Raw genomic sequence first — 19,902 nt, 5'->3', positions numbered from 1 at the left:
TATCGCTTTTTGGCACTCGCCACGGCCGATCGAACCGGCCCGGAACGACAGGACATTCGGAAAATTCCTACAGTTTCGGACCATCCGGTACTCCGGGAGCACGGCACAGCGCTTCAACGGGTCGGCAAAAAAAACCGATGGAAAAATTGGCAGAAACAGAGGGAAAAAGAAGCAGGAAAACCCGGCCAGCCTCGGCAGAAGGAAAATCAACAGCACCTGCAGGGATGAACAAGGGAAAATGATAATTTAATTTCGATTTAACATTCGCCGAAACCACCCGCGGTGAAGGTTGGCCGCCGGCAGGACGACTACAGAGCGGACTTCCCGGAACGGAGCCGAGACGCGCGCTCTACACCCTTTTTTTCCTCTTTTCCTCGGCCTCTCTGTGTGCCAGCTGTTACTGCAGTGTGCCCAAAGATCCGGCTTCGTTCCCAACACCATCATCATCATCATCAGCGTCATCAGTAGCGGTAGCAGTAGCTACGGCTACATCCTCGGGATAATCATGGTGATTTGAAAAATGCTCCGGTGCTCCGAACCAGACCGTGAGGCATAAAGGGAGAGAGCATAACTTTAATTCTTTTCAATTTAGAACAATTTCTGCCAGACGATAAAGAAGATTGACAGACGCGTAAATCGAGCTGTCGGATGTTGTTCGTCCGCCGACCTGCCGCGGGTTGGCCGGGACGGCGGCGGGCAAGGAGTTTCATTAGAATTTCATCAATTTGTACGCGGGCCCACCGGCGGGAACAGAGACCGAGGCGAGCTGCGAAACGCTCTTCAACCGTTTTTATGCCGTCGGCCACATGTTTAGCTTTTCGGCGGCATTTTTCCCGGGTAACCGAGCGGTTTTTTGCGCCTTTTGCGCGCGTCAAGATACGTAACATGCAAACGCAACATAATAATAACACCAACCCGGGCGACCGACATCGCAAATCATTAGAGTACGGCCGGAGTAATCTCTATTTAATGAAAACGGTTTTTTTTTCTTCTCTCTCTCTCTCTCTCTCCTTCTATCTTTCTTCGTATTCCCCACCATCGGTGACGGGCAGTCGGGAAAAGGGCGTCGGAAAGGGAGTCCGAAAAACTAAGCGGCTAAGCAGCAACGGCAGCAGCAGAAGGTCCGGAACGGTTGAACACCTCGACTCTACCAAAGATACATCTCTATACGTACAACAGGATTACGGCTTTGGAAATGCGAAAATATTGGAGCGAGAAAAAAAAATGGAGGATTTCCCCACGCACCGCACACCAACAAAAAAATATAAGCCAAAGCATGCAACAATCAAAGCGCGGCGCTGTTCGTGATATTGGAAGGCGGGCAAAAAACTCCGGCCCGACTGGCTGGCTGGTGACTGGTGAAGTTCGTAAAGGAAAGGATAATCCTCCGTTATAATATGGGAAGTGGCGTAGTGGCGGATGCGCCCGTGCTCTTCGAGGAAGGCCAAAGACGGGGGAAAAGAAATGATCAAAAAGACTCAGACCCAGCTCTCCGGTGTGTAGAACGCAAATGAAGATTGAGGTGCCGGTGACAGGTGACGTCAGAGAACGATGATGGCCGCGTGGCAACAGTTGAGAGAAAGGAATATTTAAGCTAGCTTAGGCCACAGTTATGCAAGAAAAACTCATGAAAAAATCGTTGTACATTAACTACACCGCCAACAGCGGAATGGTGGAACGTGAAATAGGAAGGTAAGTGCAGTAAGTTAGCGCCCGAAAATGTGAGTGTGTAAAAATATTTATTTAGCAAACCGAGACCGAGAGAATAATCGAGAGACGAAAATACAGTAAAATCCCACGCGCGGCGCAAGTGCATTCCAAATTGGAATAGTGAAACGGTGGTTAAGGGCAGCGTAAAGCCGTGTGTTTCGTGTGCCCTTTATTCAACTGCATCCGATAAACGATTTAGGACACACTAGTAGGCTACGAGAAAACAATACTAAAACAAATGTGTTGCACGTCGCTGTACATTCCGTTCCTTTTTGTACTAAAAACACAAGAAACTCCGTGAACCGTGCGGACCTTTGCGGTGTGTAAATCGAAACCTAGGCATCAACGCGCTAACAAGTATCGTGAGAATTGACAAAAAGCAATAAACGTTATACAAAACAGAAACAGAAAACATATAACATAAAACCAGGCACCAGGCCCGCGGCACAACAAGCGGTAAAAGCTCCCCTTACTCAGCTGTTAATCCCAAAGTAAACCCTCTGTATAGTAAAAGATAGAAATGCGACGCCGTGAAGGAAAACTCCTGTCATCTGCATATCGCGATCGCGTAAAACGAGGCACAAAACGTGTGCTTCGGAACGTTCAAGCGCGAACCGAAAATGCTATCAAACCGAAACCGGAAGCCTGTTCAGGCCACCGCAAGCGCGTTCTGCGGTGGGCTAATTAGCTAATGACCTATTTTGATAACGACCACGTGCCAGGTTCGTGCGTGAACAAAAAAATGTGACAAAACACCAGCAGTCTGTGCAGCGTGAAAAGACACTACTGAGTTGCAAATAAACGGAAAATTTATCGAACAAGCACGCGGAGAATTTCGTTCGACTGGCCGAAACGGATCGGATAATGATACGGTACGGAATCGAAACGCAATGAAAGAACGGAAATCAACACCACCGTTATCGTCCTCGTCGGTGCCGTTGGTGGAATTTATTACCTCATTAAATCGAAAGCCACGATCGCATTACACGGTTGTCCATTTGTCGAGATGCACTGCCAGGAAATGCATCGCGCGGTACGCACATTGCCTGCGTGCGCATTTTTTTCATTACGAATTTTCCCAAGCGAAATGAATGCATCCATTGCGTTAAATTGATTACAATTTATGCTCTATGCTCTGGTGGCGGTGCCGGACACTCGGCACGGCACGGCGAACCAGATGGCGAACTGGAACCGGGACCGGAAGATTGAAAACATAAAAAATCCCGGAGCAATCAACTCATTCAATTGAAAGAAAATAAACGAATGGCTGCCTTTCCAGGACCGCCAACATAAACCAGGCGGCCAGGCAAGCGGCCAGCGTCGATCAACGTTACTGGGACAGGGTTTTTCTGTGCAGGATTATACTTTCATTGGACTGCACTTTTTAATAATACAGTTCGCAGCATTTGTTTTTCCTTTCCGCGCTCTCCGGGCTCGATGTTTGATGAGCGGGATGAATCTGATTAATTTTAACGATTATATATGGAATCAAAATAAAACCCATTGGCCCGGGGCCGGACCGTCGCCGTCGTCGTAACGCTAGGAAGCCGGTATGTGTAAGCGATAATTAAATTATGGAGCAACCAGCGTGGAAGTCTGCGCATGGTGAGCACAGTAAAAAATGCTGTTGCACTGCACTGTGGTGCAGGATGCAAAAAACTAGGCCACTCCCGTGGCCACGATACTCCCTGGCTCCTGGAATTGGTAAAATAATTTCCAACTCGCATGCGATACGCATCGTTGGCCTGATTAGCCCGCAGCGCCCGCAGGATTACTCTCTAGCGTGCAGTTGGCGCAAGAATAATACCGAGGCAACGGCAACAAAAAAGCCCGGGTGCAACGGCAAGGTCCAAAAAGGTTCACTAATTGGCAGCCTAATTTTCCGACAAATTAATCCTAGCGCCGCATAGTGGTACGCACGTCCCCCCGCGGGGGTCCTGCTTATTAATTGGTGCACGAGAGCGCGAAGTTTTAATTTTCCCGCAATACCGGCCAATGGGGACAGGTGAGTGAACGTTACTCTCGCTTCGCTGATCGGCGTAATTTTACCACCAACTAGGCGCCTCCATTCGGCTCCATAATTCCGCGTAAAAGTTAAACTTCCATGGAGGGTATTTGAATTGTGCTTTTCCAAAGCGCAGAGCGACGCTCTACGTTCAAAATCAAAATTTTCACGCGAATTCTCATCAATACCCAACGGGGCCCGAAAGCCGGTTTAGGCCAGCGAAATGATCCCTGTGAACGGCACCCATTGCTGCCGGGGGCCCCAGCCACCCCAGTGATCTTTTATGAACGAACTTCGGCAACCTAAACCGCCCCGACAATCATCACCGCGCAAAAGAAAATCATTAAATATTAATCTTTTCAGCGAATCGGCGAAGCTCGGCCCCGTTTTTAACAACTGTTCGATTGATCCGATTTTCTCACGACGGGCTAGTAAACAGATCCGAAATTAAGTTACGAAGCCTGCCCGGCTTCTGGTCGGTATGCGATAAAATCAATCAAAGACTCCCTATTGGTCGATTATTTCGGGGGCTGTTTGAAATAAAATGCGTGTTAATACAATTATATCGAGTGCCCACCCTCGGGTTGGCCAGGTGTTTTCTACTGGCGGATGATGGTGATTGCCCACCAGCAGAAGCAATGGGCAAAACTCTCATCACATTGTGACGGTATTTGAGTTTGGAGTTTGCCAAACTATTGCCGCGCAAGCGTAAAGGCAAGATATTGTAATAATCGTAATGATAATGATTACTGCTGCTACTTTTGGGCGGAGCGCACGAATCGCCAGGTGCGTTTGCGTAACAGATAAGACCTCTGCAAGGAAATTCCATTTTGGCGCCAACAAGACGACGTTATAAAAAAGTGAAAAATGTTGACAAATTTAACAAAATTTTAGAGTACATTTGAGAAAAGAATGGCCCCGAATACTTGAAAGGTTCAGTTGTTCTAACCCTTCCGTAACGGACCGAATACACATTCTTTTCACACAATCAAATTACTAATCCTGGCCGCCAATTGTAATTCTCTAACACTCCCGCCACACGCTCGAGCTGGTACTTAGTGCTCCTGGCACCCGGAATCCCACAAACCCATGCCATATTGCGGTGATTGGTCGTAAATCCCGTCGTTACCCACCAGCACCCGGCCCACTGCCGGGGTGCCGCCGGTTGGCAGTCGTAACTCGTTCACCAAACGTCGTGCCAAACGTAAAGACATTAGTTCACCGATTATAAAACGCACCTTTCGGTACGGCCAAAGATCTCCACCATTTTCCCTAATGTGCTACGCTTCCGGTTTTATTAGAGCACCTCGTGCACGGCCACCATCACCACCGCCCCTCCCGGGGTTTAGCCAAGCCCATCTTCTGGGCGAGAGCAAAAATGAAGGTGTTAAAATACCCGTATCTGGTTCTCCGTTCGCCGGGAAACGATCCGGCACCGGCACCGTTCGCACGCACGCACGCACACACGCACGGACGCACGGAACCATAATACCATTCTCACGAACATCATTTGGCCCACCAGCACCCGTTCCGTTTGCTAACGATCCTAACGATTCTGACCAAACTTCAACCGCCCGATGGGGGTCTCCCTCTCTCTCGTTCCGTTACACCGACGGACCGGGCTGTGTGCCGGGCTCGTCCTTACACCTTCACTAGCACTATGGCCCCGAAGGCCGACGGTAACAGCTGCGACATGTTTTGTGAATTAATCCATGAATAATTAAATTTTATAATAGGATTATTTTCCTCCATATCTCGCCGGCTCCCTCGGGGGAAGCCACACTTGAAGGTGTCGTGTTTCGGTTGCTTAGGAAGCGTTGGTCCTTCGAAGGTGCGGCCTTTCTTCGGCCATCGGAACGTCCTACCGAACGACGGTAGGCCGATTTGCCCGTCAATTAGTTTGAGCGTTGGAGAAATTCACGGGAAATCCGCAATCCTTCCAGCACCGGGGTACAGGTTGGAAAAAATCGGACAAGATGCATCGGAGGTGCATCAGACACTTCGCCCAATCCAACCTGTGTAGAGTAATGTACAATCATGGTCCAATTTAAATTTCATCAAGGTAGAAACTCCATGGCCACAAACTTCTCATCATCGGCCGTTCGGGTAAGAGCCCGACAAGAAATCAAAACTTTGCAATTGTAGTAATTGTGCTTCTCGAGCAACTCAAACTAGGGCGCCCTGGGTTTGCAGTCAATGTGCAAGATTAAACAATAGTTGCCTACAGAAGCTCCGTTGCTTATTGTTTGATTAGTAATTTCAAAGCGCTGCAAGCCATACAAAAGATTGAAGTTCTTCAAACAGAATGGCCCTTCGGCCAGTTTTTCCACGATAATTTCAAGCCCCAAATGCAGTCCATCATAAACTAACCGACAGTAAATCATAATTTCAACCACAATCGAAAAACACAATCCTCTCCGGGTGCTTCTTGAATATTTTCCGGCACGTAATTCAATTCATCTACCCAAAGTTAGCATCGTTCCGCGTTTGTCCTTCATTTCCCTCACTATTTACCGGCCAATCGCGAGCGAAAGACAACGACATCCAATTTACAATCGCCGTGCCAGGCGAAATCTCGTAACTGTCGGAAGTAGTAACAAGCAGAAGCTGCACAATTGCTTGCCCAACTCCACCTCAATCAGCATTGTGCGCCGATTCCGATGGAATGAGCCAATTTCATGCTCCATTCTCGTTCGCTCTCTCTCTCTCTCTCTCTCTCTCTCTCTCTCTCTCTCTCTCTCTCTCTCTCTCTCTCTCTCTCTCTGTTTCGAGTCGGTTCCCGGGATGGCGTCTTGAGCCGCGGTCCCTGAATTCTGTACCAAATTTATTTTACTTTGTTGAATCAATTAAACCGACACTGGACCGCATCGTTGCATCTGGTGACCAGCCCGACGCCGACCGGAAAAGTTCCGACCCCATCGGGGTTTTGCCTCCCGAGCGGGCGAAGCGAGGGGGGACAATTTCCGTTTGCTCAAAATTAAACTGCACCAGTGTTCAGCGTTTGATTGTCCGGGGGCCGGCTGGCCGGGGCTTCCCTAGCGCAAACGGTTAATTAGTGGCGCGGCGCAGCATAAGGCGACTTCCGGTGAGGCTGGGGTGAGCTGGCCAATTTTTACGTGCCTTACCGAGTGCCCGTTGCATCGCTCCCGGCCACGGAAATTATTAGCAGAGGGCGCTTTTTTTCTTTTCTTTCCCATTCGCCGGCATTACCTTGCCCGTTCGGATTACGAAAGCTTTTCTTTGGCGGTCCTTTTTTTGCTTTGGTGTGCCCACTACCGATCCAAATCCCGTCCCAAACTTCGCTCCCTTCGAACGTGAGGTAAATCGGGGCGAAACCGTGTGAAATCGGACATTTTTCGGGCGCAGAACGAGCGACGGCGACCCCGGTGTAAACACTAATTAAATAGCTTCTAATAGTAATTTTCCGAATGGCGGCTGCAACGGTAAGGGCTGCATTCTTGAGCTGCCCGGAAGGTCCCGGAACACCCGGTGGGCGGTGGAAGGAAATTTATTTCCCCGAAAACGATCGTCGAAAGCGCGCCGTGACCGTGTTGTAACTCGTGTCCTGCTGTCCGAATGGGATAGAGAGAGAGAGAGAGAGTGAAAGAAAGCCGGAACGGAACCGAGAGCACGGAACGGTCCGTTCCGTTCTCAGCTATTTTCCAATTTTATTTGTCCAACAATTTCTCTTCACCCGCAGCGGGACCGAATCCGCAATCCGAGTCCTGGCCTGGCCGCACCGAATACAGCTTTATTGCCACAGGATGCAGTCGGATGCAGTGCTGCAGCTAATCGCAGCTGGGCAATTCTGGGGCAAATGGAGGCCAGAGAGAGAGAGAGCGAAAAAAAACCGTCCCATACACGGCACGGTTTGGCTGTCCCAGTTTTCCGCCGGAAGCCACCGGGGCCTGGCACCGGCTTGGCATTCCGCAAACCGACGTTTAGCTAGAGCTACAACTCAAACAGCTGAAATTATTGTATTAATTCGTTTGTAGCCGGACCCGGAGCGGTGGTTCGTCGGCAGCGGCGTTTTCGTGCGCTGCACCAATGTTATGCTTTTAACAACCCTCCAGCTTCAAAACACTAATTTCGCAACCGTTTCACAGTCAGCGGGCACCGGGACACTAGCAGCACTCTGAACGCGGTGTCAAAATGGCCAAAAACATCTTCCATAAAATATTATTTTTTTAAAGCGGTAAACTTTAGTTCAGAAGAAATGCGTTTAAAATTATTTAAAGCATCATCAAAACATATTTAGAGACAAAAATATATAACTGAAATACGTAAGATAAAGCGGCTATGTGGTTTTGGCCACCATCCACGCCCACAGGCCAAATGCATCCCACGCTCGGCACATTCATTTAGTAGCACGAAGCTCTGTAAAAAAAACCTCCCAAAAACAATAGCCCGCCCAAGGGGAAATGTTCGCTGCGGACATTTTAAATTCACAACGTACACAATAATTAAAATTGTTTGCTCACCTCACCAAACGGGCCGGAAGCGAGCACCGTTCCGTGGTGTAGCCATCAGAAATGATTCGTAAAATCCGTTCCGAACCTCGACGGCTCGACTCGATGCGCTAATAATCCTTCCAAATAAACTAATCGAAACGGACAGCGGATAAAAACGGACACTGACCGAACCTCCAGGACTTGTTTGATCATCATCCATCGTGACACTATTTGCCGACGGCCGTTGCGCGTAACGATCGTTACGCAGGGGATCACCTGCGGTCAATGGATGGGTTTGTTAATTGCCGTTTTCATACGAAACCCATCAAACAGCCATACATCACACCGCGGCAACAGGACACTGTCATTTGAGGTTTCCGTTAAAATGATAGATCAGTCCAACAAACATAGAAACGGATCCGGTTTTTTGTTTGGAGCTCGTATCGAGGGCCTTATTCCGTTGATGTGGTTTATGAGTCCTCGATGACCCACAGCTGACTAATGAGCGTTGTGGGACCTTTAAATTTACCTTCCACTGCCTTCCTGGTATTTTCGGTAAAGCTTTCGGTTATGCACCGGAAAACTAAATGAAGTGACCAAGGGCTTTATATTGGCAAATAGTCCTTCCAGCTCGTAACATCCAGCTGACAGGCGGATTACGCTGTGCAATCCGATTTCGTTCCGGGCCGCCCATCCGGCCCTTCGAAAGGGGATGGAGAGACGACCCGTTCGCTGACGAAAGCGAACCGCATAGTCACATATGTTTAATTGATTTACAGCCATATTTATCAGCTGAATATTCATGAAACATGAAAATCAAACGATTGCCCCACCGGTACGGGCACATTGTTGCCCGAAGGCGCAGCTGCGCCATTTGCGTCTGCCAAACTAGTGACGGGTATGAACCCTTCGGGGAGCATCGATTTACCGTTTAACACTATTCCACGAAAAGAGAATAATATTAATTTTAAACATACATTCCAACTACTCTAAACATAACAATGTATTTTAAGTAAATGTACCGTATTTCAGAATTGTTGTAGTCAATGAAAGTTTTATTTAAAACCCTTGATATTGATGAAAACCCGAGTCCTTTTCGATCTTGACGGCGAATACGCCACAGCTAAGTTTAACGATCAAAACACTGAAGGCGTTGAAGGTTGAAGTTTGCCAGAAAATTTCGACAGAATTGATTCGATTGGATTGCGTTGGGCATTCATGATGTCCAATCGTCAAGGCAAATCAACGAATCCAACGGCTTGTCTCACTCGATCGTTCGAGTGAAGAACACGCCACACTAAAGTCTACGTTAAAATCTAAGTTCGTATGCCTGAGACAAATACCGTGTGTCCAACATTTGAGTGAACGACGCAAACCGGCTGTTCGAGTGGCGACTCTTAGAAAATTGGAAAGAACTTCCAATTCCTGCCGAAGACGAGATCGTGTGTTGAGCAAACTGCTCCACAACGAAAATTATTCGAGATGATGATTAATTTCGGCCTGGATAGATGACTTGAATCTATTGGTCTTCTGAATTAAGTTTCCGCAAAGGCTTAGCTCACGCTCACAACGAGATGATAGCCTCAATCTTCTTGAAAAGAGCCTATCGATACGGTTTCAGCAAGGTTTTCCGGAGGGGAAAAGGGGAAAAGGGCTTCATCACTCTCAATAGTCTCGAAGAGTAGTCAAGGTATCGAGTTTTCTCCAATAAAACCGGAGATGTTCATCTTTCCTTTTTCAGCGATACACATAACAATGTATTAAAAGGATTATAAAATACCCGCTTCGATCTCTTCTTTTATGGGTCGATAATATAGCCAAGCCCTTTCTTGAAGCCTTAACATAAACTCCTTGTTTTTAGAAATCCCACAGAAGTTAAACATCCAACAAAATAGATCCGGTAATTAAATATTTTATACAAGATTTAAGACCATTTAACATGGGGCTCAAATCAAAAGCGACTTCAAGGGTTAATCATCTTGTGCCTAAATGGAAATGTGAAACACGTGTCACGGTGGTAAATCCTTTTCGATTATCATTTTCGAATCAACCACACAAAGAGCAATCCTTCATCCCTTCCTTCGACCGTCACCAGGTTCCGGTGATTGTGTTTGTTTCAAGCTGTGCTTCCATTTTCTTCTAAATACAGTCGCGGTTGAGTTACCGAGAGGTGCCTGGTTCTGCCTGGATCCCTCGCGACACCCGCTGTCCCTGTGTCTGTGTATTCCCAATCAGCGCCAAAACACAGGGCAAAGCCGATTGCTGCACAACAATGCACAACACCCCGGACAACAATCAGTCAGTCAGTGGCGCCCGGCCTGCGTACGCCGAATGTCCGCGCCCGATTCAATTAAACATGCAAATGCAATAAATTGCAATCGTCGAAAGATTTTGTAAGCGACCGCACGCAGCGCCAGTGTCCGCGAGCTTCCAAAACATTCACCAAATCGGGGCGGGCCAACGGGCCCCAACTAAGGTAGACGGTCACGGTGCGCCGCGGAGTGGCGTGAATTTCCCAACATGTTGACGTTCGGTCTGGTGTGACATTAGCTTAGTTTGCCGGCTGGCCGGCCGGCCAACGATGCCATCCGACGTCGGATTGGTATTTGAAACACGTATTTTAATTACGAACAAACAACAACGCAGTCGGCAGCCGACAATCGGCCATCGGTCAATCGATGAATGATGAAAGTGGACCCGGCACAGTCCGGGTCTAATTTTCGAGTGCGCCTTTTTCGCGTTATTTAAGCAGAGCACGAGAATAAATAGAAGGATTGTTAGGAAAGGAGCACGGCAAACAGTGAAACAATCGCGACGCTAAACTCAAAATTGACGCACACATGTGATTGACCGTATCGAAAGCATTTTCGGTTGGCCCCATTTTCGGCTCCAGGACACGCTGGACACACCGGGGACCCGAAATGTAATCGCCAAATTTAATGACATTCCGTTTCAGTGAAGCAATTGATTGCAATTTCGCGCCGGGCGGAAAGTGTCATTTAACGCCGCGTGGACCATCTGGTCACCAAATAATGGTTAGGCTTTTTTTACGTGTCTTCTAGCTCCCCGGACCGGATCATTGGGAACATTCTTTCTGCATTTGTTTCGATTCTGACATTCCAATATTGTGCCCCGGAAAGTTGCGTAGTGAGCACCCTAATTAAGAGGTCAAAGCTTGGTCCGGTTCCGGCGAATGGGTTTCGCCAGCAACGCTCCCCATTGGGGCGATTGTTTGCCGAGATGTCAAGCAAGTCGGTGGCAGAATTCCATGTGGCGTCCCCACCCAATCCGGCCACGAAACACGACCACCACCACCCAAAGCACGGGATGGGCCAAATGTTTTGGGAATTGTTCCGTGTCGATCATGGATGAATAATGGGCGAGTGATTGAGCCCACCGCACGGCCGTTGCATAGCGCCGTTAATTAACTATCGCGACTCGCGGGGTGTTAAAAACAGATCAGCAATGCACTTCAGGCCGCCAACGGTTCGCTAGACGCGGAATATTTCACGTTAATTACATTTCATTAGCAGCTGCGTTCGGTCCGAGTGAATAATGGGTCCGTTTGGTGCTTTGGAGTGGAGTTAAAAAGGCGGTTAAATTATTATATTCGATGTGGATCCATAAATTTTATACAAATCTAATTAACGGGAGAATAAATTAGAAATGTAGGTTTGTTTAATTATTTTACTTACAATCGACAACAGTCTACTAGTTTGAGTCCAAACCTTATCCACTTATCATAATGAAGGCCCAACTTCGAAAACTGAAGCCAACACAATCCAGCCAAGCCAATTAGGGCAACACAAATTAAGGCAGTCGAAGACCTTCCAAAATACCGCCATTCGCCACTGATTGGGACCGACCCACCCGAACGGAGCGGCGTCTTCGAGATGCAACTAGAGATTATTACCCCACTTTAGGAGTCAATTTGCTGCTCTTAATGTACACCCAATTCCGTCCCGCCGTTTTTGGCCATCAGCGGAGCAAAAAAGTACCCCACAACCGACGTCCAACATCATAATAAAACTACCCACTACAAGTGCCACTTGGCTAACGCACAACACGCCAACCCGACCTGGGGTGGACAGTCGCCGGCGGCATAGTGCCGGCCGTGGACGGAAATTTACACGCTTCACCGAATCCTTTAACGAACTTTGAACCCACCACAACTGGTCGGTCTGGCTGGTCTGGCCAAAAAACTACACTCCCGGGAATGGCCCGGGTGCGAGCAAACTTTACGCCAGCCTGGAGTCCTCGAGTCCACAGCGCCAGAGGCGGAATGCACGCCGACTGCACCGCCAAAGCAGGACCTTTTGCGCTGGAGACAGGCTTCAGGTGCTGGCCGGTCGGTCGGAGGCTGGCCAGCGTCCGGCGTGTACGTGTTGATTATCATCACCCGTTAAATTACAATTTATTTGTGGGGAAATTATCATACATAATGAAATATGGTAATGACTTCTCGGGGCTCCGGGTTCCTCGGTGGTGTGCGGATGGGCCACCAGCAGCCACTTCCTTCCGTTCGGGATGCCAGGATTGAATGATTTTCAATCTACTCACCGTACTCTCCGTGGTCGAGATGTGGTTCCACCTTTTTTCTCCGTGGTCGCCTTTTAATTATTCCACCACCGTAAATAATGTTGCTCATCCCCGTTTAGTCCCTTTTCGGCCTCTCTCTCTCTCTCACACTCTGGTGGGGCCGGACGATCAAAACTTCCTATTCAACCGAAAACTGTCCACTTGGCACTTTTACGATCACCAAGTACCTCATATTCATAAATACGCATGAACGGCGACCCAGCACATCCGGCCGTTCCGCATAAAATATGCCAACGCTACGGGCTCTCGTCGTGGGCCGTAAATTACATTTTTTCGGTGCGGCTGAAATTAAAACCCTCATCCCGGCGGTTAAAGTTAAATCAAAAACCTTTCTCTCTCTCTCTCTCTCTCGCTCGGTGGGTCTCCGAGGGGCTCCTATTGTTCAACGGTCGATTTGAACGGTTTATGGGAGCGGGTTATGGAGCACTCAACACACCCTCCGGGCTCATTCACCGAAAGGACACCGAATCGGGTTTTTTATGCTGCCGCTGCTGCCATTTGGCTACCAGAAGGATTTACGCTGACGACCCCGACGGGCCGGTCATGATTTAGCCCTCCGCGGGCGACAACAATGTAATCATGCTTGTTTTGTGGCGGCTGCGGTACATTCGACGACTCCCCGCGGTTGGCCAATGGTGCCACATAAACGCACGCTGGGGCAAAAAAAAACCTTGCCAACCTTTTGCCGAGCTCCGGGCCATCCGGGGACACATTTGAAGCCAGAACCCAAATGATGGATTCTTTTGGAGAAGGGCGCTAATTACAGTGCACTGCAGAGGTACCGTTTTGAATTATGTTTACGTTTTACAAGCGGCCACTTGTAATGAACCACCGCTCCACCGTAGGAGTTATGGTTATTTTGTCAATTAAATTTCGCTCCATTGTTCCGCGGGGGGGACAATAATAAAACCGAAATCAAACCACTTAAGTGGCAAAAATTCAGAACCCGTCGAAACACGCTGTCGGAGGACCTTTATGCTTTTTTATTTTGAGAATTGAACGTAAAAACGGGCTTCGCATAAGAATTGATATTGATTGGATTACATCAATACCCATCACGCTAATTTAATAACAAATGGTGAGTCCATTTGCATTGTATGTTGTGTAAAATAAAATTGAATCCCCTTCCGGATCGGCGCCACACTGCCACCCGGACACCGGCCCTCCCTGGAGTCCTGGGCCACAAGCCCAGCATTAAAACCAATAAATTTGTGGTTCAATCACGTCGCCTCGCGTCCCTCCCTCCGTCGCCGTGCCTGCAGCCGACAGCTGGGACCAGACCGCGATGGACATTCGCGATAATGAAGGCATATCATTCTTGTTGCATTTCGGTTTTTTTTGCTGCCGCAAAACGCGCAAATGGCGGAATGCAACAGTGGTGGCCCCTTGCAGTCGGCTGACAAACAAATTCGATTATCGACTGCCGCTGGGGGCCGCTGATCATTACGCCCGAAAAGGGTCCCGGACGCGAATCGGTCCGCGCGTGGCCTGATAAATGATGCAATAAATTTAAGCGTCACGCTTTCGTCGATCAGATTTCCACGCCCGGGTGGGGGCCCCGGATGAGGCGCTCAGGTGGAAACTCTCAGCACACACTCATTCGTCGCAAGTTGATCGAATAGTCGTGTATGACACGACTAGACGGGGTACGGCACAAACAAGTGCCATAATCTGGGAGGCCATTAATTGGTTTTATTTGTTGTGCTCACGCTCGGTGGTGGCGCAGGTGATGCGGAGAGGTGGATAAAAAGGGTACCTTCTATGCACTCGATGCATCCTGACTCGGACGCTCGAAGTGGCAGGGCTCAATGCGGATTACGTAGGCTTCAGCGACCGAGCTGCATCGACAACGGGTTCTGTCATCAAGCCCACCATAATACGGTTTGACAATGAGCCATCCAATGGGATGAGCTGGGCATGGTATTGTTGCCTTTTGTTTTCAAATCTCAACTTCTATGCGCCTGCGTTGGAAGCTAGTTACCAGAAACCGAAGTTGAAATGATAAAGTCTATTTTATTCAAATGACACTTGCATTTGATTCGAAACTTGCGTGAACATCCTAAAACTTTAGTCGGTGAAAATTTCAACTGCTTTTTTAGTAGAACAAATGTTTAATCTGGCTCAGTTTTCAACAAAACGAGTCGAATTCTGTCTTGGTCTAGATCCTTCTAAAGCGAATCCGACGCATTGAATAGCATCGATACTGCTGCATAAATGACGCTAATGAAAACCACTCAAAGCACTGTGATTTTTCAAAATCGTTTTCACCCAAAGCTTCGACAAGCATTCGATGCGATCATCGAAAAGAATGATCTCCTTGTTTCGTACTTTATAGACACAAAAGTCGACATGTTCCTGAACCCCTACAAACGTTAGTTGCAGACCAAAACACGTTCTGTTTTTAGTTGAAATTCTTTGCCAGATGTCAAACGAAGGCAACATTGTCAATAAAGTATTATGATGAGCACTAAATTGAAAGCTAGAGCCATTTGTTAGCAAATCCCAGTTTCATTCTTGGAAACCTTTCTATCCGTTTCAGCTCATGACTGGATGAGTGGCGTTTGAGCGAAACTGAAAAGGGACTTCAATATACCTCATCAAAAGGAATACAGTGCCAAACATCGATAGAATTTAAGAAGCTAGCAATAAACAACGAAGGAAAACATGTTTATTGTATTTGTTTTGTTACATTGATTGAAGCACCATGCACCTCCATCATTGAGTTGGACTTTAATTTTAAAGTATGATAACGAAAATTAAATGGATTCATCCTTTGGTTTATCTGCAACATTTATGAACTAAACAATAAATCAGTAATGCAAAGTTTATTGAATTGTTTACCTTCAAGTGTTCTGTTGCTTATTTATTGAATACAAATTAAAACGAAAGCACCCCCTTTCACGGGACTAAACGAAATCACAAACCCGTTTTTGAGGTTGAATTAAAACGTAGCTTCTCATCGATCCCAGTTGTGGTTCCCGGAGCAACACAAACGTCACTCGAAACGGCCGGAAGTAATCGGTACAATATAACCCTCCCCAGGACACACAAACGCACCACGTTAGTTCCGGTGCCGGGGCACAAAATCAGTGTCATGTTTCAAACACAAGCACCGTCACTCAACCCAGGAACTCGAAACGCCACGATGCGCACTGACGTCGAAACGTGAAACTGCGTCAAATGCGATGGCAACCGTCGCAACCGCTTCTAACAGCTGGCCACGAGCTGTTGGCCGTTGCGGGTGCCAAATAATTGTAATTATTTTCCAATCGGCGACATTATTAACATTCTGAAATCACTGAACCGAACCGACGGGCCCCCGCTATGATACTGTCATCGGATCGACGCTCGCGAAACCGATAACGATCGGTCGATTGACCCAGACACGGTCGCAGTTGCACTCCGGCCGTGCACCGTGACTCCCATTTGAATGGAGGTATTTCTTTCCACCCCACCGGGTGAGCGTATCGATTTATGTTTCCCGATGCACCCGGCCACCGAACGGGCCCGGGTCCAATAACTTACAGGCATGCCGTAGCATAAATTGTGGGACCCCCAGTCCTTCATCAGCGCGACTCTGCAGAAGGGCCGCCACCAAACCTAGTACGCAAACCGCAAACTTTCGGTCAAATTAACAACCTCGATGCACCCGGCGCGCCAGCGCAGGCCACAGGATGGAAGGGCCCAAAGGCACCGGCCGCCCCGTGCATAACGTGCCACAACATGCCCAACGTGCCGAGGCGAGGTTTGCGAAGCCACGGGAATGCGCGTAATATCATAAAGCTCACGCGGCGGGCAACAGCGTGCGCGCGAAACATAATCTTCGAACCGCATCGACCGACAACTAACCGGAAGCGGCCCTGGCTTCGGCTCGGTTCCCGTGTGGAACTTTTTATGTTTGCCCCACGTTTATGAGCCAGTGTTTAGGGTGGCGTTTTTAAAGCGACGCAAACGAGATAATCTCTTTAATCTGCGCAACATGTTGCGTGTAAGTTTTGCGCGAGTTAAAAACCGTGCTGTTCTACTCTAATCTACGGTTATTATTTAACATGGGCTTCACTATTGAATCACTGGGGAAGTTTTCCACAATTTTCACGAACATCGTGTACCAAGAAAGCTCTAGGAACCTTTTTTCATTCCAACCCAGTTCCATCGTTCTAAATAAAAATAAACACATTCGACTTCGACCCACGGAACGGAACCGAGGAATCGCAGGAATCAGTAATCAACCCCTACGGGCCTGTGGATTGTGGGCCTTGCCAAGAAAAGTTTGTTTTCATTGCCCTACTCCCGTTTGCGAACCATTTCCAGTGTACCGCAAACCTTTCTCCAAACCAAGCATGACCAACATTGTGTACCTTGCCGTGAGGCCGTACTTTTGAGAGGCACATTTTCCCTGACCCTAGTCCCACGCTATGCATCACTGGCCATCATTGTGACATTGTGACAACACTGGACTGAACCCGGTGAGGTTGGAATTTTCCCTGGTCCTCTGGCTCCATGATTCGATGAGTGCTAGGAATGTGCAGTAACGTAACCCAAGAACCCGAGGTCCGGCACAGACCGAGTAACCGGTCCGTTACTTATCATGTATTGACCGAACACTCCCCAAACACAGGGTGTGTTGATGGAGTAGACTGTGGGCACGAATCACGAACTGAAGCGGAAACACCGGGTTTGCTTGTCCACAACCAACAGGAAGCGGGACATTCTGCTGTCGTCGCTTCCCGGAAGCTGAGAAGCTTTCTGTCAATTAGCGCTTGAATATGATGGCCCAAATATTGATTAATCGTGCCTTCGACACGTTAGAAATGCAAACTACCAAAAATTTCTACATTAGGCTCTTAAATGAGAAAGTTCGCTAACTTTGCACTCAACACCCGAATTTGCATAAACAATCATAAACCGCAGCAACGTCCTTCTGGGCTCAAAGCCACGCGGCCAACAAACACCTTCGGAAGGCGTAACACTGTTTGATAAATACGCCGCTTAATGGTACTTCGGTAATTGATTTATTGGGCTACGCGTTCCAATTAAACTTTTAATGACCGGCAATCGGTCAAATATATTGCCAATAAATGAATTAAACGATACCGACCGATGGCGGTGATCGACGGGTAACACTTTTTTGTGTCCCTCCCGCTCAGAGCTCTTGAAGACTCTCCCACTCGGAAATCGGCCACTGGTGGCCCCCCCAAACCCGTTCGATGGATTAAATGAGTCCCCCATCTGGGACGATGGCGTTCGATTGAAATATGATTCAATTTCGAAAGCGCGGGCCCACGCTGTTTGTTGATCATTTTTATCCCAATAAAACAGTGCAACAAGCAAACACAAGAAAGAAAGTTAAAAAGTGGTTGAGCCCGGGGGCGGCTTTTATTGGAGAAATTAAACGACGAAATGGAATTTGCGGAGGGTGGGGCGAGCAAAAACAAAACAATAAACCAAGAAACAATATGTACGGCAAACATCATTGCTGCTCGTTAGCGCTTCACTGCACCATTTTGCATTGGCATGCGGATCGGGCCCCGGAATAGTAAACAGCGAACGCAAATAGTAGCGCCAAAATGAAGCATTTCGAATTTCCGGTTCGTTCGGAATGAAACCGGCGCGCAACAAACAGATCGACGGAGCGCAAAAAAAGTGCGCGCGCAAAAGTCGACATTAAAACAATTGCCACGCGGTGGTGCCAGGCGCGTTGGCGTTGATTGGCAATAAAATATGAAAACTAATTGAATGTTTTTGTTTTTGCCAAACGCAAATGCGCGAAATAAAATGGCCCATCGATTAAATGATTGAAAATCTTTCAAAGTGATGCGGTCACCGGGAAGCGAATGGTGCGAGCGTGTTTACGTTGGTGGCTGCAATCGTTAATAATTCGCCCATTCGCCAGCTGATTGATGTTATAAGTACTTTCACTATTGTATTGTTAATTCGCTTAATCACTTTTCACTTACCGAGGTGAGTCTCTCGATGCTGGCCGAGAAAAGGCAAGCTTCCCTGTAAGCCGATCCCATAAGCTAGCTGCCGGTGCACCGGTGTGGTGAAATCAGAAACTTTGCTGAAACCGATTTTTACCATTCACCACGTCAGTTCAAAGATTTGTGGCTTCGAAAATATGGCCGCCCGCCCGTCAGGATCAGCGCAGCTTACGGTGTCCGAGCAGCCCACTGATGGACGCCCGGTCAGCGAGGAGTGAAAACATCCCGGATGACGATCGGCCCTGTCAACGCTCTGCACGCTGCGGGGTTGCGGATAACGTGAATAAATAAACAGGGTGAAAATGAGTAAATGAGTCAATAAAAACGCTACCCCACTGCAGGCGAAAAAACAACGAACGAAACGGTGTCCCATCGCATCGCTATTGTTATTTTTAATTTATGCTCAGTGTGCGGAGCAGCATCCCGGTCCGGATTGGGGCGGATTGGGGCGGATTGGAGCGGGTCCAGGGTCGGAATTGTTTTTTTTTCCGCTGCCACCTGGCTTGTTCTCCACTCTCCAGTTTACTGAGCCCAAATGAAGCTCATGTTATGTTTGCCGTGTTCAGTTGTTTGTAGCAAATGCGACACCAAAAGCTTGGATTATTGCTTTATGTGCCGCATCGGTTCCCGGTGGCGTGGACCGGTTCGTTTGTGTGTCCTTTTGGTGGGGCGGGGAAAATTGTTTTATGACTTTTTATTACCTGCTTACCTGCTGGGAGAGTGTGCGTTTGGTGCCATTTTGGAATAATTAGCCCTCCGTAACCGTGACAGGTGCACTTCCGGAGTGCTGCGCCAGGAAGCACGGAGAGGATCGACTCGAGTTTCGCACACTATTGTGCCATTGTGGTGACGGGATGAGCATCGGTATCCCCCACAATGACGACGATGATCGCACCGTAATTAGTCACTTCCAAATGAACTGCCGCATCCGGACATGCTGTTGACGTCCGAGTTGGACAAAGCTTTTAAATCGTGAAACTTTCCAATGTGCAAATGAATAGTGCAACAATGGGATGCGTAAATCACTCGCTGGCGATCCCGTAGTTTAAAATGGCCATCGACCATTAAGTTTTAAATCATCATCAGCCCATCCCGAGCCTTGTTTCGAGTTTTTACGCTCGTGATTTATCGCAAGTGCGACCTCAACTATCGTCGT

This window comes from Anopheles bellator, chromosome 1, assembly GCF_943735745.2.
Source record: "Anopheles bellator chromosome 1, idAnoBellAS_SP24_06.2, whole genome shotgun sequence".
In the NCBI taxonomy this organism is placed as follows: Eukaryota; Metazoa; Arthropoda; class Insecta; order Diptera; family Culicidae; genus Anopheles; species Anopheles bellator.
The sequence above is the reverse complement of the archived record's forward strand: the minus strand, read 5'-3'. Positions refer to the sequence as shown.